Source organism: Aulonocara stuartgranti (assembly GCF_965226115.1).
Source record: "Aulonocara stuartgranti genome assembly, chromosome: 10".
Lineage (NCBI taxonomy): Eukaryota > Metazoa > Chordata > Actinopteri > Cichliformes > Cichlidae > Aulonocara > Aulonocara stuartgranti.
Window position 1 is genome coordinate 33,602,830 of NC_138946.1, and position 24,063 is coordinate 33,626,892.

At 41.4% G+C, this 24,063-nt stretch overlaps 1 long non-coding RNA gene across 1 annotated transcript in view; it reads left to right on the forward strand.

The window, feature by feature from the left end:
* LOC309716335 overlaps nt 1-22,116 on the forward strand; it is a 30,667-nt gene extending 8,551 nt beyond the window's left edge. The window contains exon 3 of the long non-coding RNA XR_014279409.1: nt 22,056-22,116. This is a non-coding gene — a long non-coding RNA (uncharacterized lncRNA). The remainder of the gene's footprint in view (nt 1-22,055) is intronic.
* Nucleotides 22,117-24,063: the final 1,947 nt, after the last annotated feature.

A 24,063-nucleotide genomic window follows, 5' to 3' on the forward strand; every position in this document is an offset into this window, starting at 1 on the left:
TTCCAATATTCGGTAATCGCGTCTCCACAAATTGACTGATGAATCAAAGCTATCTGTCTGCTTCACCATAAAAGACAGCCAAAAGCAAATGAAGGAAGACTTACAATAAAACTCTAGATTGCCAGTGTGCTTGCTGCACAAATAGTCTGATTTATTTTGCAGCAGAGAGATGACATTTTATTTCCATGTCTCAGCGCTGTCCCTGCTTCTATATTGTCAGTGGCAGTAACACATGAACTAACTGCGTCAGGTACAGACAGTTTATTATTGTGCAATGAAATAATGTAATACACTAAACCAGCGAAGGTTCAGATTCTGCAGTTTCTGCCGTTTCCAGCTCGACTTTTTTCATTTGTTCTATTTCCAATTTCATCTTTTATCATCCAGCTGCTGTTGTCAGCTGCAGCAAACACAAGAGTCCCGATCGGTTCACGTGGCCTGTTCCAGCTTTCAGAGCCTGCAACACGTACACGCTACAGCTAGCTCGTTTTACCAGAACTCACAGCTCAAGAGCACTCAGACTTAACTTGTTAATGTATTGATGCAAATTATAAACAAAAATATTTCTTTGCACATAATTTCTTTGTAAAGGAGATGATGTTTGATGTATTGGTATGAAATCAGCATAAAAAACCCTCATCAAACAAATCAAAGAAAGGCTTATGGCCTGAGAGGGAGGCAGTGAATGTGCTGATAGTTAGAGGATACAAAGGTTAGTGTTAATATCTAATTACTCTAAGCAACCATTTTTATGCAATGATGAAATATTTTCATTCTGAGGTCTGAGGATGACAATACTCCACCAACAGGACAGATCTTAGTCCACCAGCAGACCTGTGCACCACAAAGCTCGATGCACCTTCACAGCGGACGTTCTGCTGAATTTGAATCAGCACCAAAGCTCCATAGCCCAATTTCACGCCCTTCATATCTTCATTATACAAGGCCAGCGGCCCGTAATAGAAAATACTCTAAGCAGGCTGAGATATTTGTCATTAATTAGAGTCTCGGCTTGACCCTCAAGCACTGCAGGAAAACCACAATATTTAGCAGTTTCTTTAAAGTAACTCAGCCACTTTATAAATGAAGGAATGAACTTGCGGTGCGCCCCGTGGGCAATTTACCTTTGCAGTGCAAATTAAGAAATGCTAGCTCCCTTGTTTAATTTGCTTTACACGAGAGAGCTTCCCACTCACCACTATGAGACGAAGCTCTCTCATAGTGGTGAGCTCAATTACAACCACAAGGAAACACTGTTTGTTTGTAATAGTCCAGATCATCGGTCACACAGATAAAATACAGCTAGATGAACTGGTTGGACTACAAGAGAACATACTAATAAACTCTGATATGGATCATGTTGAGCTTTATTTGTTATATCACAACTGCAGCGTCTATAAATATTTCATCGGAGATTAAATGGACCAATAAATATTTTTAGCCCCGAGCTAAACATGGGACGTTAGGAAGGCGTCTGACTGTGAAAACTGTGAAACCACAAGCTCATTTGTTGACAGCCAATGAGAATATTCTGGATAATATCCTCCATTGCCTCTTTTTTGATTCCTTACCAGCAATCCACCTTAACTGGTTAAGGTGGATTGAATGGCGGCAGCTACTTAGTTGTAATATTACTCTTATTTCTCTTTATTGGGTCACAAAATAAACTTTTAACATATTTTCAGGCGAGAATGTAGCTGTGTAAACTTCAAACATCTGCTCGGTTTATCAAGACATCGCATATTTGCAAAAGTGCTCCGACGTTTCCAGAGACGTCTGTTACCCACCAGCTAGCCGAGGGTTCAAGGGTCACTGGAGCCGGCGAGAACAGCAAACTCCCGGCACACCGTTTTCAAACCCTGAACCAGTCTTTCGCTGTTCAGGTTAAACATGATATATACTGTACGTCACTCAGATAACCTAAAAATGTTCTTGTTTGGCTTTTTTCTGTGTTTTATCAGTGTCCAATTTCACAGCCGCTCACTTCTCCCCGGCCTTCGGAGGACCCGGCCCACGTAGACCGCGGAGGCCCGATCCTCAGGAGGATGCAGCCTATGAATTTGGACACCCCCAGAGACAAGGGTGCCCAGACATGAAATATGGGACACGGGAACAGAGACTAAACACAGGCTAAGCTAAATGCTAATGAACTAAGATCACTAAACCATGAATAACAATAATCAACATTAAACCAAAAACACAAACACTGAGTAACCAGACGTGACACAGACCGTTCCACCTCGGACTTGTGTAGTTTCTTTGCAGCCTCAGATATCGTCCTCTGGCGGCCATTAAAAAGAATGGCCAGTATTAAAAACATTTAATGGACTTCCACATTGGCGTCACTTTCCACACCTGGCAGCTCTGTCTGTCTCTGAACAGGACGCTGATTTGGTCACGAGACCGTCTCAGTCTTGGCAGAAATGGGGAGGGGGCTGTCACCGCTGCGAGTCGTTTGTCACCGTGTCCTCGGCGTAGATTATCTGTCAGATTAGAAAATGCCCCTGTCAGCCGCTCAGACAGGTGGCCAACCCAGATACATCATGCTGGCTGTGGCACACTGCATTTACACACAGCTTGAAACAGGCGTGCAGGATAAATCACCCTTTAAACTGCGCACGCACACTTTGCTGAAACACACGTGATCATATCATTTACAGTTAGCACACAGAATCACTGCAGTTACACTCTGATGCTTCTAATTTACAAGAAGGTTATCACAGATGACCTGTAAAGACCTGTTTGTCTTTAGTTTGGCTTCTTTTCTCACTTATTCCTTTTCAAACAGGAGAAAAACAAGCAGTCACCTTTTCTCCATTCACTCATCAGAGCCTTTCATCCAAAACATGTCAGTTATTGCTCTGCTATGAAATAAAGGCCGGCTTAAACAATATATTAACTTTCTAATTCAATTCAATTCAATTCAATTTTATTTATATAGCGCCAAATCACAACATAAGTCGCCTCAAGGCGCTTCATAGATACAGAGAAAAAACCCAACAATCATATGACCCCCTATGAGCAAGCACTTTGGCAACAGTGGGAAGGAAAAACTCCCTTTTAACAGGAAGAAACCTCCGGCAGAACCAGGATCAGGGAGGGGCGGGGCCATCTGCTGCGACCGGTTGGGGTGAGAGAAGGAAGACAGGATAAAAGACAGGAGTTAATAGCTATTAAGTCTATAGTTTATTGACAGTCTGTAGACTGAAAATCATTAGCATGGTAGATTTCAATTCATTTCACTGGGTGGCAAAGAAACAAAGAAACAAACAAAACAACACTTTTCCGTTTCTTCCTTGTCGTACAGTGTGTTTAATAATTTTAGACGTCTGGTTTTCTCAAAGCCAGAAAGAGACTACAGTATCCTCGTAATGTTTGATTGTCCCCAGATTTCACAGACCAGCTTGAACTTATAGAGTCAAACGAGTCAAAAGTTAGTAAATGACCTTCAAAGTAGGGCTGCCACGATTAGTCCACTAGTTACGATTACGTCGACTATCAAAATCGTCGACGACTGATTTAATAGTCGACGCGTCGTTTGAAGCTTTGTAAGATCACAAAAGACGCAGGAATAAGTAGCAGGATTTAAGAGTGTAATAACGGACTGAAACAGGAGATGGCAGCACAGCATGTACAAGGATGCCAGCTGCCGTTAAACCCCGAAGAAGAAGAAGCTGTGTCCCAGAATTCATAGCGCAGCCCATCTCAGTTTCCAACAATGGCGGCAGCTAGCTAGTTTTAATATTACTCTTATTATTCTTTCTGGGTCACAAAATAAACGTTTAACATATTTCAGGCGAGAATGTAGCTGTGTAAACCTCAAATATCTGCTCAGTTTATCAAGACACCGCATATTTTCAAAAGCGCTCCGACGTTTTCGGAGACGCCTGTTACCCACTAGCTCGATAGCTAGCTGGGGGCTAGGCTAACTAGAGCCGTGAGAACACCGGACTCCCGGCTAATCGTTTTCAAACCCACCGCCGTCTTTCGCTACTCAGGTTAAACATGATATATGAGTCACTTAGATAACTTAAAAATGTTATTGTTTGGCTTTTTTCAGTATTTTATTTATTAGTATTAGTATTTAGATAGCAAGGAGTTTATTAAACTTCACCGAAACAATCTGCAAATTTCAATAAAATTTTATAAACTATCATCTTGTCTTTATTTTTAGTTAGCACAGACCTGAAACACTTAAAGCTGTAAGCTAATGATAGTTATATAAGAGCAGATGCTGCTGGTGCAATAACCTGTAGTTTTACATCCAATGGATGATGATCTGATTAGTCGACTAATCGCAAAAATAATCGGTGACTAGTCGACTATCAAAATAATGGTTTGTGGCAGCCCTAATTCAAAGGTGTTGCTACATGAAGTCAGCAGTCTGTGCTACAGTCCTGCAGCAGGAGTCTTAACAAATATACAGTAGATTTAATGTATATATTCTTTCACTTTGTGTGAGCATCTCTTACTCTAAATAGCAGCAGGTTAGATCAGCCCTCTGCGCCAGAAACAGTCTGCATTTCACCTCCTCCTGTTGAACACCAGGGAGGATTGATGAAACCCTTCATGCTCCAAATAAACCACATGATAAGTTATCAGATCCTGTGAGTGAAAAAGAAGCGTCCAACAAGTCAGTGGCAAAGCTACTTGTGATGACATGAGACTCACTGTTTTTATTGAAACTTTGGGATTTTCACATGTGGTGATGAAAAGCACAACAATATCCTGATGGTTCATCTGCTTTCTGTGTTTGATTTGAAGTAAAAACAACCAACCGTATAATTTTCAGAGCTACTTCATCATTTTGACACATTTTTCATTAAATAAATCAGGTTCCAAGTCCTCTGGGGAACGTGTCAGTGAATCTGTCAGGTAGCTGACAGCTTAAGTCCAAATAAAATATCTTAACAAAGTTGTCTTGAATGTCTCATTATTACTTTGCTATAAGCTGTATTGGCAGCTTTGGATATCCAGTAATACATTTATTACTTTGGATGTCTCATGTTGGGAACCATGATGGTTGGTACTGTTGTCTTGCAGCAAGGAAACCCTCCTGGGGCCTTTATGTGTCTGCACTGGTCTCTCTGGGTACTCTGACACCATCCCAGTCCAAAAACATCCACGGGATTAGCTTAATTGCTCTAAATTCACTGCAGATGTAAATGCGAGCATCATGCAACAGATTAGCATCTGTCCAGGGTAGTTTTCCTTGTTGGGTTTTTAAACGGCAGCACTGAGTGGAGGAAACTTGGTGGAGTGGAGTGAATTTGAGCTTACAAGCAGTCTAATTGGCATTGAACTACAGTCAGTAATTAATTGGTCTCTTCCTCCCTCTGGGGGCAGTGGGATGTGATGGGTGGTCTGAAGTGTTGTTGTGGCTACCTTTGCCTCTGTCATCAATATTAGCACCATATCGAGTCAGCACATCATCTCCCCTGATAAATGGTTCATTAGCTTCTATTACAGTGTCACTGCGCCACACTTGTCTGCATGCCAAGAACCACAGCAGGAACAAAGTGTTTTTCCCTGCCTGCAGCCTGCCACTTACTTGGAGAGACATTTGTTACTCCTTCAATGACTTCCAGCATTATTTAGTTATAATTTTGTTTTTGCACCGAGCGACTGAGTAATTCGTCTGGCACTGTTGGGGCAATCGTTCACCAGAATTTTGAGAAACGAGCTTTTAAAGAAGGAGGCCTGCAAATACCAGGGAGATGAGACTGAACCTGTGGTAGTGCCACAGCACGAATAAGCTAATGGCTTTCAGAAGCTCATCTGAATACAAATGAAATTGAGATCTTCGAGCTTCTTAGGAGAGGAAAAATATTCCCCGCTTTCTTATAGAGATGGCACGATACCACTTTTTTATGTCCGATACCGATATCATAAATTTGGATATCTGCCGATACCGATATGAATCCGATATAGTGTTTTTTAATCAACAAAACTGTTTTTTAAATATCTTGCTGCATTTTGTATAAGTTCATACTCAAGTTTAAAACAACAACTACACTAAAGCTATTCTGTTATACCTGCATGCAAAAGAGAATATTTCATAGTTCAGCAACACTGATCAATCTAATAAACTTAAACCTACACCATCCTCCCTATTCTGGTATTTTAAAGAGTACTTAGCATAAATATTAAGCAACCTAACTAATAGGGTTCCAACTCCCAGCAACAACAAAAATAAATAAATAAAAAATAGGGAACCACCCCTCACGCTCCACCTCATGATGCTTAATCGACGTAATCAACCTTAATTTGATGCAGTGTGAAAAAAAATGCACAGAAATCAATTATTTTTCAAGAAATATTAAATAGATTCAACATCTTTCTTCAACAAAATTGCAGACTGCACAGATGGTACCTTCCCAAAGGAAAAAGTACTATAGCTTACTAGGGTATATATATTAGACTTAATAGTTACTATATACAGTAATTGACTTCTATTCATTTTACATCAAATTAAAACTTTGGGTGTCAGATAATTATTTATTAAAAGCTCGACATTTTAAATGAGAATAAGAAAGAAAAGTATGTCTTTGTGCCCCCTTTTCCCTGTTCATGCCCTATCGGCCCCCCTGGCTAAACTTTGCTAGATCCGCCCCTGCACAGTTACCAGCGTCAGCTACGTAGAAAAAGATCCTGGTGTAGAAAGTAATATTAAATAAATTCTAACAACAGCTGATCAAGCTTAAACGTGCTGCTGTTGTTCAGCCGCTGGTTTCCTCTTTCTGGTGCAAAGTGGGCCAAAAACAAACTAGAGACACGGACTCGCGACAGAAAAGCCGATCAGCTGATCATTGATCAGTTTCATGATTGAAGTAGCAGCAAGAAGAGGCAGTCGCTCCATATATCGCTTGTTAAGCTTAACGTGGGAATGCTTTACAAACATTCAGAGATGGACTTACACACTTGCTTTACTTCTCTCGGGATAACTTTGTCGGAGATGAAATGCCGGGTAGCTAGCGAAGCTCCAAATGCTATCCAGACCACCGACAGGTCCCGCATGCCACAGCCGCTCTATCACGTGATGCATACTGCTCCACGTGCTAACGTTCTGAGGTGAGTTACGGTGTGTTGCAAGTTTTGTGAGGTGCTTTCGTGATATTTAATGGATCGGATTACATTTTTTATTTTTCTCCGATATCCGATCCAGTAATTTAGGTCAGTATCGGACCGATACCAATACGTAATATCGGATCGGTCCATCTCTACTTTCTTATTTTCACTCCTAACTCAGTTATCCTGTGGACCACACAATAAATTAACCGTTTTTGTTCAAGTTTGTAGAGGAGGAGGAGCTAATATTTTTTATAGCCAGATATATGACACAGGCTCTCATCAGCCAAGGAGGCAGATACAGAGACACAAAGTGAAAGCCACTTATCTCAGTAATTCATTGGGGCGGTTGCGGGGGCGTGAGATGGTCCACTGGCTGTGGCAGACAGGAATTCATTGCAGGCTCTGCCATTCATAGCTGACTGCTCTCTCTCTCTGGCAGTCTGAGCTACATCGCCGTGACATGTGTATGACACGCTAAGTACATGATGTCAGCTACAGCTCAAGAGATCTGTCTTCTCAGTGAGGATGGGCCGAGCCTGTGAATGCGAGCATGCCTGTGTGTGTGTGTGTGTGTGTACTGTATGTTTCAATGGCTGCTTGAAGCATGCTGTCAAAATGCTGCAACGTGTGCAAGTATGTCTGCAGGCGTGCAGACTCTGTTCTTGCTCCTAAAGGATGTCGCGCTGAAAAGAAATAAATGGAGTTTGACGCACTTTTCTCCGTCCTGACTGCAGACAGGAGCTCTGTTAATGAGTTGTTATTGGAAAGTTGGAGTGCCGTCCTAATGTGGAGGCTAACGCAGCGGCCTTCATTAATATTGGCTCGCTGATTAAAGAACTTTACGCACATGCCCATCACAGCTGTTTCATCCGTTATGCCCATTACATTTGCATAGAAAAATGCTGCTTTTTGTTCTCTTTATCACAATCTTGACACATTCTGCTGTTGCCAGCTGTAAAGATTTGATCTTCTCCTCTAAACACTGTGTCAACAACTGCTGTTAGAGAGCAAGTGAAGTGCGTTGTATTGGTGTTACAGCAGCGGCTCCTTTGTAAGAATAAAGGTGTGTTGAGCAGGTAAGCAAAGATACTTTTTCTCTTTATTGAAGTGAATTTGATCACGTATGTATAGCGGCACTTTAAGCTAACATACTCAGAGTGGCAAATGTAGCATACTGATGTGCAAAGTTCTTTTTTTTAGCACGCTACTTTGAGCATTAACACCAAACATGTTTTTGCAAATTTCCACCTGATGACGGTGAAACATGGTGAAAACAGGAGGCACAGTGGCCTTTGATCCATCATGCATGCTTGTACTAAATCTTTATACCAATATTTCTTGAAATATTTGAAATTAACCATGAATATCAACCTCACTTTATCACACGTATTAATTGACCTGTGAATAATAAACACAAAGCAAATTAAGAAAACACCATCGAATAGAAAACATAATGGGAGTTGAATAAATCACAGCAGAAATAGGTGGAGACAATAAGGTGACAGAGCAGAAGTGACAAGCTAACAATAGCTAATAGCAAACCTATATCTATAGTAGAGATGGCACGACACCACTTTTTTATGTCCGATACCGATATCATAAATTTGGATATCTGCCGATACCGATATGACTCTGATATGTTGTGTTTTATAATCAATAAAACTGTTTTTTTAATATCTTGTTCATACTCAAGTTTTAAAAAACAAACCACTAAAGCTATTCTGTTAAACCTGTATGCAAAAAATACACTGAGCAAATAAACTTAAACCTGCTCCATCCTCCCTATTCTGGTATTTTAAAGAGTATTTAGCAGAAATATTAAGCAACCAAACTAATAGGGTTGCAAACTCCCAGCAAAAATAATAGGAAACCACCCCCCACCCTCCGCCTCGTGATACTTAATCGACGTAATCAACCATAATTTAATGCACTTGTTTAAAAATAAAAAGCACAGAAATCAATTATTTTTCTACAATAATTAAATAGATTCAACATCTTTCTTCTACAGAGCTGCAGACTGCACAGATGGTTCCCAAAGGAAAAAGTACTATAGCTTACTAGGGTATATTAGACTTAACAGTTACTATATACAGTAATGGACTTCTATACATTTTACACCAGATTAAAACTTTGGGTGTAAGATTCAGATAATTATTTATTAAAAGCTCAACATTTTAAATGAGAATAAGAAAGAAAAGTATGTCTTTGTGCCCCCTTTTCCCTGTTCATGCCCTGCTGCCCCCCCTGGCTAAACTTTGCTAGATCCGCCCCTGCACAGTTAGGTCAGCTGTAGAAAAAGATCCTGGTGTAGAAAGTAATATTAAATACAGTCTAACAACAGCTTATCAAGCTTCAATGTGCTGCTGTTGTTCAGCTGCTGGTTTCCTCTTTCTGGTGCAAAGTGGGCCAAAAAGAAAGAAGAGAGACGATCAGCTGATCACTGATCATGATTGAAGGAGAGAGAGAGGCAGTCGCTCCATATATCGGTTGTTAAGCTTAACGCTGGAACACTTTACAAACATTCAGAGATGAACTTACACACTTGCTTTACTTCTCTCTGGGATCACTTCCTCTGAGATGCTGGTTTGGTAGCGAGGCTCCAAATGCTCAACCAGACCGCTGAGAGGTCTCGCACGCCACAGCCGCTCTATCACGTGACCACACTGCTACGGTTATGAGCCGAGTTACGTCGTGTCGCAAGTTTTGTGAGGTGCTTTTGTGATATTTAATGGATCGGGCTACATTTTTTATTTCTCTCCGATATCCGATCCAGTAATTTAGGTCAGTATCGGACTGATACTAATATCGATCGGTCCATCCCTAATCTATAGTACTGTATTGATCACATGATGAAAACATTCATTATCTATTTCTCCATCGCATCATTGAAGAGTCCTCTGCAGTCCTTCACATGTATTGGTGTCTTTTGCAGCTGTTCTGTTTTCTGCTGTGTTTTGTGTGCTGCTGCACGTGTTTCTTTAGTCACAAAAGACTTCCAAGAGGCAGTCTGCCATTAAAGTCTCCAAATACGACATCACAGATCTGTTTGTGGTGCACAGAGTACAGCTTTGGTGAGACTGTGCGATGCGTGGCTTTGTCAGACTGCAGGGCAGATTGGCAGATGGAACAGGATCGTAAGTGGGTTGCTTTAAATTAAGGAGCAGAGTCATTTGAGCTAATTAACAGAGCTCATCATCACTGTGTGCAAACATGCCACTCCACCAGAAGCGCATCCTGTAAATGCACTTTAGAGACATGATTTTTACACTTTAGCCCCTCTTCAGTCAGCTGGCCTAATGCCCAGTAGGCACAATCCTAGGAATGCTCCAAATATTAAACCTTGTCTTTAGACCGGACCCCCTCCCAGGATTCATTTTATAGAGATTGTGTTGGTAGAAAGAGCTTCATGGTGATGAGATATTTGGACAAGACTAACAACGGTAAACTAGTGATCTGACAAATAAAATTTAAATAAAACTGTCAGAAAATCAAAAGTTTAAAACAAAGATATAGCAAAAAGGTCATTATTGATGGCTAGAATAGTCATGGTGGGAAAACAAGACTTTTATTAATTTAAAATCATACCTATCACTATTTATAGTGAGATCCTAATACCTTCTTCTTCTGCTTCCTTTGTAAAATGGGACTAATGAAGTCATGACTTCTGGGAAGAAACAGGGTGAAGGATTCATGTGAGGTAAAAAGGAAGGCTGAGGCCACAAAGAGATGAGGTCAGAGGTACGGATGCCAAAATGAAACAGATGAGCTCCGAACTGATATTAATGACAGTGAACTGTGGAAATGCCATCACACCGAGAGTTTGGAATAAGATCAGCGCATGCACAGCCAATAATTGCTCAAGTGTATGTGACATACAGACAGTGTGTCAGCATGAAGGAATAATGAAAACATAGAAAGCAACCAAAAATTAGCCTCACGTCCATATTTAGAGCCTGCATGCATCCCGACATTCACACTAAATGCTGCCAGTTAGCTCTTTCCCATTACAACATCGGAGCTGTCTGAAATGATTTACTGCGCTGCAAATACTTTCATTCCTTCCCTGTCAGAGTATCTATACCATCGCATCTTTTTCTTCTGATTGTAGATCTTCATTTGCACACGGAAGACCTCCTCAAATCATCTTCCAGCTATTTAAAATATCAACGTGTTGAAATGCTGCGTTGTGTCACTCACAGAAACCCACTTGGCAGATTAGTGGCAAATAGAGGAAGCCGTGTTTAAACAGTGTCTAATCCGTTAATTGAATGCAGATTTATTCAAGCCCTGTGGTTGGACTGCACTCTGCTAAGAGCAGCAGAGGGGAGGAGGGGCACTGCCGGTCTGCGTGGGTCACACCAGGCTGCGGCAGATTGAAAATTGATTCTCGAGCCTTTTTAGGAAGCCACTGTCATTTATGTGTCATATTAAATCCTGCCCTGCTGTCCTAGTTAGCAACGCCAGGTTTAACCTCATATGCTTGAGCTGTCAGCGCGCCAACACATTCACCTGACTGTGCTGTGAAAATCACCTTCTACATCACTTTGGCTGTGTAAATGTATGTCACATTCAGGCAATCAAAAAATCCTTCAGACAGTTATATGAGGTTTCCATCACTGCTGCAGTCACAGATCATACTGGTCAGTCTTTCAGCCCGAAGCAGATATGTGTCTATGATTACAGCACAGGCTTCATTATGATTCTGCTGCTGCTCAGATACTGTATATTATGATGATGGCAGACATGCCTGAGGTGACACCACCTCAGCGCTGAGCGTATTTTATATCCTGGAGAATGACGAGAGAGTCGTATTCTGCCAGTGAGAGCAGAGCCGCTGAGCAGCTACTACATGTTGAAGTGTGTAAAATATAACACAGTGTGAAAACATAATGTAAGTAACACGAGTGCATGCTTCATGAAATAAATGCATGAGCTGTTTGGACTTTGACCTCGCAGGGCGAAGTTACAGGAAACAAATGTATTCAGAGCATTTATATCACGGTGTGCTGTAGATCGACGACCTGTCAAATGTATTACATAAACACTGTATAATAAGCTCTGCGCTGTAATGTTTTTAAAGGCTGACACAGTGAAAGGATGGCATTTAATTCCCACTGAGCCCAAATCCAATAGTGATGTTCATGCTGGAAATGAGTGAGCTAATTGGAGACATACTGTACTGTCTAAAGTGTTCGCTCACCTGCCTTTACATGCATTTTAACTTCAGTGACGTCCCTTTGCAGCTATAACAGCTCCAGCTCTTTCCACAAGGTTTAGGTGTGTGTTCATGGGAACTTTGGACCATTGTTCCACATGTTTGAGGCCTGGCTTGCAGTCTCTGCTGTAATTTATTCCAGAAGTATTCTGTCAGGTTGAGGTCAGGACTCTGTGCAGGACAGTCAAGTTCTTCCATGCCAAGTTTCTACAGAGCCAATCACTACAGACCTCCAGACTTCATGTGGCCTTCAGATTAGCTCAACAACAGTGTGTAGAGAGCTTCAGGGATTAGATTTTTATGGCGGCTGCATCCATAGACTGCTTTAAGAACTGCACATGATTATTTGCAGCTAGCAGGTTGTTGATGCTGCCCATCACATCTAACAGTCTGCAGTCTATGAACTAACCTCAGCTAACGCCAGCTAACAATGCTAGCTCGGTGGTGAGTAGCCTTCAGTAATAGTAATTATCACCTATTTAAACGGTAACTGTAACCGAATACAGTTACTCATACTTTGTATTTTAAATACGTAACTCTGGTTGTTGCTGGTTGTTTTTCAGAAGCTGACCTCTTAGTTCAAGTAAAAGGAAATCTTAATGCTTTAGCACACAAAGACACTTTCATGCTCCCAACTTCAGAGGAACAGTTTTGGACACCCAACCTGTTTTACTCCCTGGCATCATGAACTACGACTCTAGTGGCAAGTCTTCTGGCTCTACTCATCTGGCTTCTGAATGGATTTTCACAGCCAGCAGCAAATAAAAGGGCTCAGAATTACGGAGCCCCACAGGGGACATGGGAGAAAAAAAAAATTAAGACGGACTTTTGCGAGATGTGTCAAAAGCTTTTGCGACATCTCGGAAAACAAACTCCCGTTAGCTTCGAGCTAGTGGATGTCAGATCTCCGAAAACGTCGGAGCACTTTTGCAAATATGTGGTGTCTTGTAAACCGAGCAGGTATCTGACGTTTACACAACTACATTCACGCCTCAAAATATCTTAAAAGTGTATTTTGTGACCCAGAAAGAGTAATATTACAACTAAGTAGCTGCCGCCATTGTTGGAATTCAACTTTTGCGAAATCCCGAGTTAGTTTTGCGAGATCTCGCAAAAGTCCGTCTTAATTTTTTTTCTCCCATGTCCCCTGCGGGGCTCCGTACAGAATAGCTTTAATATAAGTAATAACTGGTATTAGAGTTTTGGTTATTTGAGGGTCCATCTGCACTAAATAGATAATTCACTCAGGTGGTTTGGCACTCACCATGCCATGGTTCTTGAATGGTTCATAGTTCATGATTATTCTTTGTAACCGACGTTCATTTTTACCTCAAGAATTATGAAGATGTTCAATAAAAGGAGTGCACAGAATGTGAGCCTGTAACATAAACTTGGACAGCTGGTTAGTGGACTCGTTGTTATATAGTATAAACAACAATATATATGTTATACAGTGCATGAATGCTCAAAGCACTACAACACGTGTCCTCCATCCAAGCACTTTATTTCGTATGTAAGTGCTCTCTGTCTAACATTTATACACCGATGAACACGTTGGGAGCAACTCGGGATTGTGGGTATTGCCAAAAATGTCCAGTCAGTCACCAATCCTCCACCACTGTGGGAGCTACTGTGCAGTGTGAGCAAAATGAATAACCTGTTTTTAATCTGCTCCCACGCAAAGACGAGCGGTTCAGGCTCGTTTCCTAGACCGCTGTTTTTCACACTCTCACGTATAATATAAATTGTCAGGCCTGGGAATTAGAAATGATCTATGCATCCACTGTCAGCATTTGTTGGCTTATTTACCTTTGCAGGCAGCATAATTTTCCCCACCGACACTATCACAGGTCCAATAGAACAAATTCCCAGCTCCTCTAAAGCATCAGTGTATTAATCATGTATTTTAATTTGCCAGAGTCCCCATGTTGCTCTTTTTCTGCTTATTAGGCCCGTTAACCTGTTTGTGTATAGTTGCAACACATTGCATTAATATGCAGCTGTGATTCTGGACCAAGTTAGCGCAGCACAATGATTAAAACCATTCTCATCAGCAAGTAATTCACGAGGGGATGCCAAAGTCATTAAAAGCTCAAATACTCTATCATTTCCTCCAGATAATCAAACTGAATAATGGACTGGTGGTAAATGCCTACGGCTGTGCTCTTATTAATCAGCTACTGAGGGCTTGCACATGTGTTTTTAGTATGCATGTGTGTGCATATTAGGTATATTTCTGCTTGCATGCTATAACCGTCTATTGCAGGGCTAACACACAGAAACAGACAACCATTCACACCAGTTAACCTTACGTGGATGTTATTGAACTGTGAGAGGAAGATGTAGTACCTGATGGTGAAAGGTAAGTAAGTAAGTAAGTAAAATTTATTTATAAAGCGCTTTTCACGGATAAAAATCACAAAGTGCTTTACAACACAGGAAATGGGAATATAAAAACAATATAACAGTAAATAAAACAATGTAAAACAATAAAACTATAAAAACAGCATAAGAAGAAATTAATCAAATGCTTTTCTAAATAAAAATGTCTTCAGCTGTTTCTTAAAAGAATCAATGGAGTCCGTGCAGTGAAGAGACAGTGGGAGAGAATCCCACAGCCGTGGTGCCACAGTCTGAAAGGCCCGATCACCACGAGTTTTAAAACGAGTGCGCGGTACCACCAGCAGTCTCTGATCTAATGACCTTAAAGCCCGAGAAGATGTATGTGGTTTCAGCAGGTCAGATAAATATTGAGGAGCCTGACCATGCAGGGCCCTAAAGGTTAGAACTAAAATTTTAAAATGAAACCTAAAATTTACAGGCAACCAGTGAAGGGAGGCCAAGACTGGAGTGATATGCGATCTTCTCTTGGTGCCTGTTAAGAGACGTGCTGCAGCCTTCTGCACAGTCTGAAGACGATTTAAGGCTGATTTGTTAAAACAATTAAAAAGGCCGTTACAGTAGTCTAAACGAGAAGAAATAAAAGCATGAATAATCATCTCAAGTTCAAACTTTGATACCATTAGTTTAGAAATATTCCATAAATGATAAAAACAGTTTCGGACCAGCTGCTTAGAGTGCTGCTCGAGCGACATCGAGCTGTCAAATATGACACCGAGATTTCTAAGGCTTCCTGTGTAGATTCTGTCTTTGCTGTTTTCATCTGTTGCAGGAACCAGCTCCCAGTTTGGAGAAAGACAGCCTCTCTACTTTTAAGTAGACTTAAAGTGTGCAGGCTGGATCAGATGTGCCTGAACCCTCTCTTAGTTACACTGCCATCCCATCATGCATTAGCTTTTTTTTTTGTGGCTCTGTATATTTTTACACACCACTTTTCTACTGTAATAAGAGATTTTGATACAATGTTTCCACATGCCTCACCCATTCGCACAACACGTTTGTCTACACCCCGGTGCTTTCTATCCAGCATTCATACACGATGTGATGCGTATGAATTGTAAAGGTGGGAACAAATCATCCTGGGGTCACAAGAATACTTCTGCATACAGCATGGATCAGCCAGGGACTGAACCACCGAACCTTAGCTTTAACCTCCTGAGCCCCTCCATGTACTCCATGTTCTTCCTGTTAAAAGGGAGTTCGTCCTTCCCATTGTCGCCAAGTGTCTGCTCATAGCGGATTTGTGAACTTATACCTGTACCTTATAATATAAAGTGACTTGGAATAGTGGAATGGGGTACTAGTTTATCAATGAAGTGGTTTCCTTTATTGCAGTCATATCTAGGCCATCACTAACACTGCTTTTGTGTTGCAGCCCATTCTCACTCCCGAGGTGTAATATAATGACGATTTGTAGAATAGAATAGAATAGAATAGAATAGAATAGAATTCAACTTTATTGTCATTGCACATGCACAGGTACAGGGCAACGAAATGCAGTGTGCATCCATCCAGAAGTGCTTTAGTGATATAGATATATTACAATATATATTAGCAATAATATAGATATGTGAGTATATTACAGAAATGGGTCTATTATGGTATGTTATAATGTACACGGTATGAAGTATGTTGTGAATATTCTATAACTATAAGTATGTACAGGCTGTAGTGAGTACAAGCTATGTACAGGCTATGAACAGGATATAAATATGAAAAACTATACAGAATATGAAATAAATAACTTTACAGAATCTGAGATATACAGCTATACAGAAATGGGAACTATGCAAGTTGTAAACAGTTGTAGGATTAAAAATTATTGTATGTACAGAATGATTATTTACACAGAGCTATACAGCAGTGCAGTTAAGATAAGTGAGATATAATTCCTACAGAGGCTATATAAAGTGCTGGTGGTTGTGAGTGGTGGTTCAGTCCATGTTATTATTGTGTTTGAGGGTACAGTTGTCCATTGTGGGTGTGTGTATGTTCAGTCCATGAGTTTAACGTGGGTCAGATGTCAGGAGGCAGAGTTCAGGAGTCTGACAGCTGTGGGGAAGAAGCTGTTCCGGTACCTGGTGGTCTTAGTCCGGAGGCTCCTGTAGCGCCTCCCAGAGGGCAGGAGGGTGAAGAGTCCATGTGATGGGTGACTGGGGTCTTTGATGATTTTCCCAGCCCTTTTCAGACACCGCTTCCTGTAGATGTCTTTTATGGCAGGAAGTGGTGCTCCGGCGATGCGCTGGGCAGTTTTCACGACCCTCTGCAACGCCTTCCGGTCCGAGGCAGAGCAGTTCCCGTACCAGACTGTTATACAGTTGGTCAGGATGCTCTCGATGGTGCAACGATAGAAGTTCACCAGGATGTCTCAGGACAGGTGGTTCTTCCTCAGAGTCCTCAAGAAGAAGAGGCGCTGGTGAGCCTTCTTGACCAGCTTGGAGCAGTTGGTCGTCCAGGTGAGATCCTCGGAGATGTGGACTCCCAGGAACTTGAAGCTGCTCACACGCTCCACAGCCTTAATGTGGATGGGTGGATGTGGGTCAGCATTCCTCCTGTAGTCCACGATGAGCTCCTTGGTCTTCTCGGTGTTAAGCAGCAGGTTGTTTGTGTCGCACCACTCAGCCAGACGATCCACCTCCTCCCTGTAGGCGGCCTCATCGTTGTCACTGATGAGGCCAATCACCGTGGTGTCATCTGCAAACTTAATGATGGTGTTGGAACCACCAGCAGGTCTGCAGTCGTGGGTGAAGAGGGAGTAGAGGAAAGGGCTCATCACACAGCCTTGTGGTACACCGGTGTTCATTGTGATGGTAGATGAGCAGCGGTTATCCAGCCGGACATGTTGGGGGCGGTTGGTCAGGAAGTCCAGTAACCATTTGCAGATGAGGGAACTGATACCCAGGTCTGTCAGTTTCCTGATGAGTTGTGAGGGGTGGATTGTATTGAATGCTGAACTGAAGTCTATAAACAGCATTCTGGCGTAGGTGTTGTTGTTGTCCAGGTGTGAGAGGACAGAGTGCATTGCGATGGAGACTGCATCCTCTGTGCTCCTGTTCCGGCGGTATGCGAATTGGTGGGGGTCCAGGGTGGGGGGGAGACAGGATTTGAAGTGTGCTAGGACCAGTCGCTCTAAGCACTCAAGGTGTCAAGGTGTTCCTGAGGAACGTCCGTGTTCTTATGCCACGCGCCAGGTTATGGATGAAATCCAGTAGAATGACACTCCGGTAATACACGTTGCAGCCATGTATTCCAGCCCTAACCTTATCCCGGACCCTAACCAGCACTTTAATGACGTAAGATAGTGTTTTCCAACCCGATTTAAGTTAAACGAACTTACAGGTGCAGATTCATTCCAAACGGTTCTCATGTTTCCTCATTTTTCCGTGTAACATACTGATGTTGCGCTTTGGGAGTGAGAACGTGTTGCATGTTCACTCGCTTCAGTAACAAATAGTGATTGCATTATTAACAGCCCCCATCTTCACTTTGATTATCAACATCATTCTTGTGTATTTCAATCAACTTTTGCTAAACTGATCATTGAATGGTATTTACAGTTTCCCGGTGCTGGAAAACTGCGTTGTAGTAAAAGCACGGTGGTGTAAACCAACCCAATGATGTCACTCATGCTGTCTAATCCAAGCAAAGCCTCCTATGTATGTCAGCCAGTTTCTCGCTGATAGGATTTTACCCTTTTGTACAGCACAAGTGTAGACCTTTGGTGAAGTGCAGTGACAGCAGCAGTAACTCGTGTCAGGGGGATCGTGCTATGAAGTGTAAAGTGCCAGTTCTGCTTTAAAAAGGATTCATCTATCAAAGTCGAAATGTGGCTATACACTGTAATCAGAGCTATGCATTTCACCTTTCTAGTCTTTACAGCGTGTCTTTGAATCTCACAGACGCCCCTGTATCTTTCCATCGAGGGTCTGCGCAGGCAATATCTCTGCAGCTTCATCCTCTCTCCGCTCAGACAGACTTTGGCAGTGATCCATGGGTACATGAGAAAAGATTGCATCGAGACCTTTAAGAATCAAGATTCTCTCTGGTCCTCTTGGGTCACGACACATCAAAAATGAAATTTCACCCGCACTTGCTCAAACCTGAGAAAAGTGTTTATATGATATTGTTTCATACTGAGTAGGGCTCAACCATTCCCATGAAAGAGATACCAGTCTAGCAGGTAAAAGCAGTTAGTGTAAGCCGGTAGTCCAAGTTCCCGTTACCTATACATCCAATGATAAACCCGGGACAGGCCTTTCTCTAGCCTGTTGTAATAGCTGCAAGATTTGCTGCTCGATCCTGACATCACCTACATGCAACGAGAAACCTGGTGGAATTTGTACTTTATCTGATAAGAAGCTAATCTATTTTCAGCTATAAATATAACAGGACTACATGCCAGAGTCTGTAGAGGAGAAAAGCGCTTGATAGAGAAATGAGGATAAAAGCCATTAGGAGATCCAGTCCTATTTCTTCATCCTTTTACACTGTGTGGGTGTAGAGAAAGGGATACGCTTTGTGTATTTGGGATGCCTCGTCAATGCATAAGAGGAGGATTATGGCCCATAAGTCATGGTGGTGCAGGAATTTTCCTAGTAGTTCTTTATCCTTGCTAATAGCCTCAGAAAAGACGAGGAAATGGGCCTTGGGGAGAGTGAACAGCTTTTATGTAAAAAGGTTTAGCTTAGATTGAAGTGGAAATTATTTATCTACCCATGCAGTTAAATAAAGAAAATAGGAGGATAAATGAAAAACTCTGCTCAGTTATAGCATATAATTCGTGCAAATCAGGGGAAGATGAGTATAGTTATGCCGTGAAATTAGATTTATTGTCAAACCGCCGATGGCAAAAAAGAAACAATGCTGCACTGCAGCCTCTCCACAGAGTTTGACATGAGCCATCCCTCCTCCAGATATGAAGACAAAGTCTTGTGATAGCAAATCTGCCATCTGTTAGAGAGGGAAAAGTACCTAGTGTGACAAGCTGCTTTTATTCTATATCAGCTGTGTTGCAAAAGCAGCCATCATTCTTTCACATCTCAGTCTGAGGAGAAAACGGTGTTGCCCAGAGCAAAAGAACAAAGATGCAAGGAGAGAAGCAGCTGGCTTAAAACGAGGACAGCAAGAAGGATGAGACACGAAGGAAAAGTGGCTCCACTGAAAGAAGTGTAGCGCGACGCTGTGCTGTCAAGACTGAGCAGGTCAACAAAGAAACATGACGAGGCTGAATGAAGAAAAGCTGCTTCCTAAAACAGCCAACGTCATCACACGTGTCATCACATGACATCATCAACAACATGAACCAGCAACAAAGTGTTTTTTTCATGCTCGGAATCTTTGCTAATTTCCAAACTAACAAAGTTGGTGTGAATGTAGAAGCTGTAACACGAACTGGGAGTAAACACAGCAAACTTACTTTCACTTTTGACTCAACTGTTACAAGTAGCATGTTACTGTAATCCAATTACTTTTTTCAAGAACGAGTAATGTAAGGGATAACTTTTGCAAAACAAAGTAATTAGATTACTGTTACTTTCCCATAAGCAGCGTGCTTACGGGAAAGTTTAGTACTGCGTTACTAAACCGTGATTTTGTTTGTGAGCGTGTCTCATGACAATGACGTACGAGCGTGCGATTTGGCAGCAACAGACGCGTGCAGATCAACAATGGATAATATGGAGCGATGGAGAGAGTACGATCGTGCAGCGTTTAAAGCGTGGAAGTAATCACATTACTTTGAGTTTGATTCTGTAAAAACTGACAAAAACATCAGCGTCCCGCCCCACTCCTGCTAAATAGGTGACAATAGATTTAAGAGTGACAGGATTTTATTTATTTTCTGCTGTGTTTTACTTGCATCTATTTGAAAGGGAGTAAACATTATTTTATTTTATATGCTGGAATATGCAGAAAATAGGTTTAAATTTTAAACACATTTCTTCCAGTCAGAGACTGTTGCATTAACACTAATAAAACAAGCTTTAAAAAGAGGCTTTTTCATTTGGTTACATTTTATATGATAGATTATGGATAAAAAATAGAATTGGGCTGAAAGGTCTGTTGCTTTATTACCTATTTAGGTTCTATATGCTGTTTTAAAAAAGTAACTAAGTAACTAATTACATTTGAAAATAAGTAATCAGTAAAGTAACAGGATTACTTTTCTGTAGAATTAATCAGTAATGAGTAACTAATTACTATTTTCAAGTAACTTGACCAACACTGATTATGAACACTTTAACATGCACATCCTTTGAAAATTAGTGTTTTTATTATTATTATTTATATTTTGTAAACCTGAAACTTTTGATAAACACATTCAACTGGTTCTGTGATTGTTTGCATATGTTGGGTATCAAACCCACAACCAGTCTAAAGACAGCAGCGTTGATGCCCTGTGTTACTGTCTGGATTGTTCAGCATGTCAACATTATTACACTGATGTAAAGGACCTCACCATGCCATGCGTCCTTTATGCTAGCAGTCGCTAAATGTAACCACCGGTGCATGTATGACTAGAGTAAACATGCCTCGGTCTCAGGTGTCCAGCGTGGACCCAAGCGGCACACGTGAGTGAACTCACAGGCACATTTTAAGCCACTGAACCAAAGCTCCAGCTTGGTGTTTCCGGTGCTTTTATGTCCTCAGAAACCAGATGAAGCTCAGCTGAATGCTCGGCTCGCAGCTGAGTGTTCAGCAGAAAGGTAGCGGAGAACGAATAAGCCCAGGGCTCCCTGCAGGCTGTTGCTTATTAAACGGAAAATGTTATGGCTCAGCCTGATGGGCTACAAATACAGACATTTTCCCAAAATGTGTGTCATCTAGAACTCATTGGGCTGTCGCTTACTCTTAAACACAACCCGGGTTGATAATGACCCAGTTCTTGAAGGCACAAGGATGAAAAGAGAGTCCACGTCACAGCAGCGGGTAGTGTGAGTCTACTTACTGTACAGTATGTGTAAAAGGAGAACACAAGTTTGGATTGAAGCAAGCACAAAACACGGTAAATTCATTTGTTGTTGTGACTTACTTAGAAATATATTTGGCTTAGTAAGATTAAATCACTGAGGGTTGAATCCAGTATTATGCAAAAACGGCCCTCCGTACATTTCTCACTTTGGCTCTCCAAACACGCATGAAACCGTGAAATGTACACGCGTGCAGAAGTTGCAGTGAGCTGCAGTAACAGCAGAGGGAGAGGTCTTATTTCAAGCCAAGACAAACAGACATTAATAACACATTTAGAGGTAATTACATAGTAGCTGCCTAGCTTAATTGTTTATGGCGATTAAGGATGCTGGAATGTACTTCATACATTTTTTGCTTACTGTCTACTTCTTAGCTTTAAATATATTATCTCCCCCTGCAGGTAATGCAACTTCTGCATGCAGTAAAGTGGAAAATGGACACGATGGACCGGCGTGTGATCTCGGGTTGACATAATAGAACGATTATGTTTCAAGCAAAATTGTCAAACACTTGATAATTTCATCTCCTAAAATAATTGTATCTTTTTTATTTCTTTAATTTTCTTTGTTTTTACTTCAATGCCATCAATACTTTGAATTCATGCTTGGGAAAATAAGTAAAGAAAATGAAAATGTTTACATTTAATTTTCGCATGATTAATTGGTTATTCAAAACAAATAAAACCCCAAACAAAGGCTGTACAGGCTACACAGTATATTTTGAATTGTAGCACTAATGCAATCAGTTTGTAAAACTACAGATCTTGTAGTTTAGCGCTAAGTAAGCAAGGATTGTAACATTTTGCAAAGAGCAGCTAACTGATGGAAAATATGATGCCCCTGTCTTCTGTCATCCATCGTAGTTGCGCAACAGCTTCATTAAAGCAGTCAGCATGCATCGTGCCATCATCACCCTTTGCACATGTGCAGGATGTAGTCCCACTGGAGCTTGTAATCTTTTAAATCAATAAAGTCTAAACTATGTTTCTCTCTGTTCAGCTATATTAATCTAATCCAGACTGGATAGAACACGAGCGCTAATCGTATTAGTGTAATCACGCTGACCACATGAGGGCTAGCTGCTTAGCTTTGAGTGGATTTCAGGGCACAGGTGCTCTGCAATGTGGCATTACAGTCTTTAAGCCTTGTGGGGTGATCCTATACAGAGATCTGTTTCCATTATACGGCCTGTTTGACCCCTGACCTTCAACCACAGGGTGAAGGGCAGAAAACAGCTGGACGTTACCTGTATTCTCTTGTAATGTTGAGAAATGCTGCACTTGGCATTGGGTGTAAATCCATTCACCAAAATATTGGTAAATATACTGCTTCTTATATCGTGCTTTTCTACTCTACCCGACCAATCACAGCACTTTATGCAACTTGCCTCATTCACTCATCTGTACAAACACTTTTTACTGTGGTTTTTCAAAGTAAGTGCTGTCTGTCTATTGCAATGCAGTGCAGTGATGTTACCTGTTACTCAGTAATTTCATTACAGTTACAATCATGCTGCTACCTGCATTGTAATGGTTCTTTAGTTACACTGGGGAGACAGGAAAAACCCATCAAAGAATAATGTTTTATTAATGCAATCAGCTGATTGTGTCATGATGGAGCAGTCTGCAGCTTTAGAAATATGGACCTTTTGTTTTTATTGCTCTAAAGTGAGAGTTTGTGCTGCTAACATAACTTTGATTGAACATGAGCCACACACAATGCAGATGTCACTCTGTCTATAACATCCTCCTCATATTCCTACAGTAGCATCACTGTGGCGCTTTGCGTGTCTTCGGCCCTATTACCCGCTTGCCTGTCTGTTAGTTTATTTTTCCTCAGTATAGCTAGTTTTCTGTTCAGACTGCAACCCACATTAAACCAGTTTTGACTTCGTGTTTTGCCTCTGAGTCCAGCGTGTGGGTCCTCTTCTCCTGCACACAGCACACCATGACATAAACCTGGTCTATTTCAAGTTTCGCTACCGCTCAGCGGTTGGTTCACGAGTGTTCGCAGATTATTCTGTGTCTTCCACACAAACTATGAGTCACCGCAGTAATCTGCTAGCAACCAAAGCCATCACAGTCGATTTCCTCCTGCAACAGCCCGCTATCGTTTCGTCAAATAACACACACCTTTCCTCAGCGACTACTAAGAGAAGACCCATACCATCCTATCAGCGTTTCAGGTTATTTTTATTTGTCACCTGCACTAATTCAGACGTCAGTGTCTTTGAGCACCTAGCAGGCGAGATCCAGCTGTGCAAAGTGCAATAACGTACATTCACACACAATCACACAGCCAGCTGTAAAAATGAACAATTATTATTTCCATTTTGGCATCTCAGCAAACAGCCTGATGTTATCTACAAACACACAGACAAACTGTGGGAACCATTTTTTCTCAATAAAA